The sequence below is a fragment of the Elephantulus edwardii genome, unplaced genomic scaffold (assembly GCF_000299155.1).
Source record: "Elephantulus edwardii isolate Elephantulus edwardi_28Jun2011 unplaced genomic scaffold, EleEdw1.0 scaffold00013, whole genome shotgun sequence".
Taxonomy (NCBI): Eukaryota; Metazoa; Chordata; class Mammalia; order Macroscelidea; family Macroscelididae; genus Elephantulus; species Elephantulus edwardii.
The window spans coordinates 4,726,647-4,732,713 of record NW_006399763.1 but is presented as its reverse complement, the minus strand read 5'-3'; positions in this window follow the sequence as shown (position 1 = coordinate 4,732,713).

The following is a 6,067-nucleotide window of genomic DNA, read 5'->3' as shown; positions in this document are numbered from 1 at the left end:
CATTTCATTGTAATATTTTGCTTTGTCATCCCGTGCTGCCTTTTGAAATCTTCTATTCAACTCTTTAGAATCTTGAATTCTTCCCTGTGCTTTGGCTTCTCTGCGCGCCAGTGCAATTTTCAGAGTATCTTCTGTTGTTTTTATTGAGCTTTTAATGAAAGTTTATAAAGAATTTGTATTTCCATTCATTCATTGTTGCACATTTCCCTCCCTGTCCCCTGCCCCCACCAGCTCATTTTTCTCCTTTGGAAAAAAAAGTTTTCATTGTTATACATTCCCCACCACCACCACTTTACTATGCAGCTCTTATTCTGGACTCTTGTCATGCCAATAATACCTAAACATATATTCCTTTTATACAGTTCTCTCCCTCTAATATTTCAATGCTGTGGACATTAATTACCCCCTCTTTTCTTAGTTTCCCCACCAACCACCATGTCAGTCCTGCTCTATGACAGCGGTATTACATAGCATTTGTCTTTTTGTGACTGAGATACTTCATTCAGCATAATGTCCTCCAGGGTCACCCATTTTGTATAATATTTCATGAGTTCTTTGTTTTTCAGTGCTGCATAATATTCCATTGTTTGAATATACCAAAGCTTCTCTGTCCATTTGTTTGTTGATGGCATTTGGGTTGTTTCCAAGTCTTTGCTATTGTTAACAAAGCAGCAATAAACGTGGGTGTGCATATATCTGCTTGGGTGGCAGTTCTGGTTTCTTTAGGGTATATTCCCTGTAGTGCAATTGCTGGGTCAAATGTTTCTTCTATTTCCAACTTTTTGAGAAAGCACCATACCGCCTTCTACAGTGGTTGCACCATTTTATACTCCCACTAACAGTGAATAAGGATTCCAGTTTCTCCACAGCCTCGCTGGCGTTTGTTGTTTGCTGCTGTGTTGAATTCTGCTATTCTTACTGGGGTGAGATGATATCTCATAGTTGTTTTGCTCCAATGAGTTTTCAAAGGCAGTAAATAGAACAGTAAATAGCACTGCCCATCTTTTGTCCTGCGGAACAGCTAGTAGATTTGAAGTGTATTCCTTCAGATTGGTAGTCCTTACCACTGAGCCACCAGAGCTCCCTTTGTTAGTGATGAAGAAGACTAAAAACCATCATATGTATGACAACAATCTGGAACAAGGGTACATCCTGAAATGTGTTGGGGGAGGGGGAAAGAAGATGCTCAACAATTTAAAAAAATAAATATTGCATATATATTTTTAAAAAGAACCTTAACCAAGACGAAATAACATTCTAAGCCCTTCCTGATAATAATAATAATTTTAAAAAATAAAACACCCAAACTAAGAAATCTCTTGGTTCTAGTGCTTTGATCCTGTGGAATAACTTGAATTCAGATACTGGTTGTTGTTAGATAGAAAAAGAATTGAGGTCGAGAGAGAGAAAGAAAGAAATTGGTCCCTAGAAAAGAACAGGCTTTTATTGCAGGTCCTGAAAGGAACGCTAAGTGACCATGAGCAGAAAAGATCGAAATGTCATGAAAACTTGGGGGAGGGGGATAAATAAATGGCAACTGGGTGGTCTAGGGAGGTTTATTTTTATAGAGGTTTTAGGGAGGGCTAGGGAGGACAGCGATGTCAGTCTGGAGACTAAGGTGCACCTGATACAAGCCATGGGCTTTGCAATTATTTGCTATGCATCAGAGAGCTGGACAATGACTAGGGATGACAGAAGGAGAATTTATGCCTTTGAGCTTTGGTGCTGGAGAAGAATATTTAATATACTATGGGCTGCTAGGAGAACAAACAAGTTCATCCTGGGGAGGGTGAAGCCAGGCTACTCCTTGGAGGTAAGGATTCTGAAGCGTCTGACATACTTTGGACATGTTGCAAGGAAAGACCAGTCCTAGAAGAACGTCATGCTTGGGAGGTTGGAGGGACAGTGTAAGAAAGGAAGACCCTCGATGACATGGATTGACTCAGTGACTGGGGTAATGGGAGTAGGTGTGTCGAGACAATAAGATTGGCAAGGGATAGAGGAGGGTTTAGGGCTGTGGTACATAGGGTCGTGATTGTTGTTGTTGTCATGTGCCGTCGAGTCGTTTCTGACTCATAGCGACCCTATGCACAACAGCCCTAAACCCTGCTCTATCCTGTGCCAACCGTCCCGCCTCTGACACACCCATCCCGATTACCCCAGTCACTGAATCAATCCATCTCATAGAGGGTCTTCCCCTCCTGCGCTGTCCCTCCACCCTCCCAAGCATGATGTCCCTCTCCAAGGACCCGTCCCTCCTGGCAACATGTCCAAAGTATGTCAGACGAAGCCCCAGAATCCTTGCCTCCAAGGAGTAGCTTGGTTTAATCCTCTCCAAGATGAATCTGTTTGTTTTCCTGGCAGTCCATGGTACATTCAGTACCCTTCTCCAGCACCACAGCTCAAAAGCATCCACTCTCCTTCTGTTCTCCCTAGTCATTGTCCAACTCTCTGATGCATAACAAGCGATTGCAAATACCATGCCCTGTATCAGGCGCACCTTAGTCTCCAGAGAGACACTGTTGCTCCTGAGTACCTTAGAGAGGTCCCTAACAGCAGACTTTCCCATCGCGATACGCTTTTTGATTTCCTGACTGCTGGTGCCAAGAGTGTTGACTGTGGAGCCGAGCAAACTGAAGCTGTGAACAATCTCAATCTCTTCATCATCCATCCTGATGCTGCCAATTGGTCCAGTGGCGAGAATCTTTGTCTTCTTGACATTGAGCCTCAGTCCATACTGAAGGCTGCAGTCCTTGACCCTTCGCAGCAAGTGCATGAGGTCCTCCTCAGTTTCAGCAAGCAGGGTTGTGTCATCTGCATAATGGAGATTGTTAATAGACCTTCCACCAATCCTGATGCCACAATTCTCCTCATAGAGCCCAGCCTCTCGGATAATCTGCTCTGCATACATGTTGAAAAGGTACGGAGACAGGATGCATCCCTGGTGTACACCCTTCCCAATTTTGAACCATGCAGTGTTACCCTGCTCTGTTCTGACTACTGCCTCTTGGTCCAAGTATAGGTTTCGCATTAGCACAATTAAATGTTCTGGGATTCCCATTCTTCTCAGAGTCAGCCACAGTTTGTTATGATCCACACAGTCAAATGCCTTTGTATAATCAATGAAACACAGATAGACATTCTTCTGGTATTCTCTGCTTTCAGCCAAGATCCATCTAACATCAGCAACAATATCCCTAGTACCATGACCCCTTCTAAACCCAGCCTGGATTAAAGGTCACATAACAACAACAACAAGGGAGGACAGATCCTCATCAGGGCCCGGGCTGTTTTAGATGTTATCAGGTTTCTCAAGGAGTGGCCAGGCCTGGGAGCAAGTACTATTTTTTTTTCCACTAAATTGTAAAGTGGTACAGCCACTCTCGAAAATAATTTAGTACCCTTTTACAAAGCTGAACGTGTGCACTCTCAACGAAATGGATTGACACAAGTAACTCTAACAGTGGGCTCAGTTATAGCCCAGATGATGAAGGCTCAAATCTGTTGTTCATTGGGCAGCTTTGAGTCGTAGACTACTCCAGGACACCTAACAAGAATAACATGGGACTCTGGTGGAACCTCTCTACCTTCTTGCTTGGCTAAGCTGCCTCTCGTGCAGTCCTCCGAGTTATGACATCCAATAGGGGCCGCTGCGTCATTTTCGGAGACTCGCGCTCCTCTTGGCCTCCTCTTGTGGCGCAGGCGCCGACGGAAGGGGCGGGGCCCAGACAGGCGACCTAGAGGCCGGCAGTCGGCGCTGCTGTGGGAGGACAGCTCTAGGGATCTTGACGTACAGGTAAGCAGGTCCCTGCCTGAGACTCCTTTCCTCCACCTCGGTTCATCTCCAGACTCGCGCCCTTCGTGTTCCTTCACTTCAGGTATCTATGAGTTAGGGCGTGCCCCACCTTTCCAGTGAATGTCCGCTTGAAACTGCGTCCTGTCCCAGCCCTGCCAGCTGCAGGACCACCTCTGCCCGTGGACTAAAGGGGCTGGAGAAGGTGGGCAAACCAAAGCCTGTTTACTTGGACCCGGCCTCTGCAGCAGGCTCCAAATGCCGTTCTAGAACCCGAGGACGCATGTGTGATGTTTCTCTTGACCTTGGGGATCAGAAAAAGGTGCGCAGGCCGCTAGGGTGGTGAGGAAGCGAGGGGAACCCTCACCTGCCTCAGTCAGACTCCTAGGACACCAGGAGATGGAAAGTTATAAAAGTGCCACTTCCGTTGGTCATTCTCCCTGGTCCCAAGTTCTCTTGATCCAGTCCAGACTGTGATAGGAAGTCTTGGAGAGCTGACCCCTAACCAGTCAATCTAGCCCTGTCTTTGTGTGTCTTCTTTCTCTTTAATACGGGTGGTCTGTACTCTTCTTTATCAATCTTCACTCTGCAAGTTTTTAAGTTGGGCCCTAGTCCATACTTTGAGATTCAGAAGAGATAAAACATATAGCCTTCAATTCCTACTTGTATTGGATTCGTATTGTAGTTGAAGAGAGAAGCGAATACAATCAATTGTATGTTACACGGTGCTAAGTAAAGAGGATTGAAGTATGATGCCTGTTAAATAGAGTTGGAGTAGGTAGGCCTTAGAGTGGCATTTGTGTTAAGACTTGGAAGTGAGGAGTTATTTGTGCATATATCTGGGGTGAAAGTTAGTTTCTTACCCAGAAGTTTGTCTGTATGAGGAAAAGCACAGATGCAAGTGTGGCTGGAGTTAGGGGAGCAAGAGTGGGTGGCAGGAGATGAGAACAGAGAGAAAATGGGTGCTAGATCTGGTAGGATCTAGTCTTGGGATCTGGCTAGATATAGTCTGTAGAGTTGGGCTGCTACCCAAAAGTTCAAACCTACCAAGGGTTGTTTGAGAGAAAGATGGGAAATCTCCTACTATGTTATTTATACTCTCCTGAAAACCCACTTCAGGGACAGCCATGAGTTTATTTTGACTCTATATGTCAATGATTATTTGCCTGACTGAGATCACATAGGTCATGTGTAGGAACTTTTCCTTTTTTTCTCTGAGTGTTTCTTGAAGGGTTTTGAATAAAGAAGAGACATGATCCACTTTTTTTTACACTTTTACTGTGTAAAAGTTCTCTACTGGCTATTGATATCAAGAAAAAAAAATCCTCACCACTGAACCAGTAGGCAGTATGATGTTGTTGTTGATTGTTATTGAGTCAAGCACTACTCATAGGAACCCTATGAACAAAAGGCCTGAAGCCTTTCTATAACTGTCATCATTTATCAAAGTTCCTAGAGTTTCCAGAGGCTTGTTGTTTAGGAAGTGGATGCCACTTCTGTTTCCAAAACATGACAGATGGAGAAAAGATTGACATTGTTGGCAGTTTCATCTTGTTTGGATCCACAGTCAACATCCTTGGTACCAATTGTCAGGAAATCAGGAGACATATTGCATTGAAAAAGTCTGCTGTCAGACAATCTCTAAAAGTCCTGAAGAGCAATCATGTCCATTTAAAGACTAAGATGTGCCTGTTTCAGACCACAGTCTTTCCAGTTATCTGCTATGCATCTGAGAGCTGGATTGCAGAAGAAGAATCAGGGCATTTGAGTTGTGGTATTGGAGAACACTGAACATACCATTGAATGCCAAAAAACAGATATGTCTTGGAGAAAGTGCACCCAGAGTTTTTCTTGGAGGAAAAGTTACTGAAGCTTCATCTCACATATTTTGGGCATGTTGTAGGAGAGGCTATTCCTTGAAAAAGGACATTATGTTTGGAAAGATGGAGGATCAGTGAAGGGAAGACCCTCAGTGAGATGGATTGAGGCAGTGTCTGCAGCAGTGGACCCATGTGTGTCAAGGGATGGTGCAGGATAGCACAGTGTTCAGATCTATTGTTCACGAGGTTGCTGTGAGTCATACTTGACAGGACTTAACAACCAACTATTCTGTGGAAGAGAAACTAATGGTTGCTAAGAGCAGCCTCAGCAATAGCCTAAGTTAGTGTGGTAGCAATGATGGGTGTGAGGGCTTCTCTGGACAGATTTTTTTTTTTTGGGGTTACAGCTTGCAGCGTGAACTAACTTTTTTTTTTTTAATGCCAATCTACTTTT